Raw genomic sequence first — 302 nt, forward strand, 5'->3', positions numbered from 1 at the left:
CATAGCACTGACCTAGGATAATCTTAGCCTTTCTCATCTCAAGTTAGACATCTTACAACATATTAATCTCTAGGTCATCCTCAAGTGTCGTTACTCTTCTGTTCTTCTGCTTTTGACCTATGAAAAGACCCATTTTCACGCTGCCCTCAGCCAGTCAGGAGATAAGGAACAACGGCCGCCCACACACAGTGACCTAGCATCCTCTTAATCTTTAACTGGCAACTGGCCGGTAACTTCAGAGATGCTCATATTCTAAATATATTTCGACTTGAAAAACATTTTCAAGTGATAGGCTGACCCCT

The 302-nt window shown here is 42.4% G+C and overlaps 1 long non-coding RNA gene across 1 annotated transcript in view; it reads right to left on the reverse strand.

The window, feature by feature from the left end:
- The window catches only part of LOC119590372, an 8,483-nt gene that overhangs the window by 7,625 nt on the left and 556 nt on the right, over positions 1 to 302 (reverse strand). The gene's annotated exons all lie outside the window — the stretch shown is intronic.

The sequence above is a fragment of the Penaeus monodon genome, chromosome 27 (assembly GCF_015228065.2).
Source record: "Penaeus monodon isolate SGIC_2016 chromosome 27, NSTDA_Pmon_1, whole genome shotgun sequence".
Lineage (NCBI taxonomy): Eukaryota > Metazoa > Arthropoda > Malacostraca > Decapoda > Penaeidae > Penaeus > Penaeus monodon.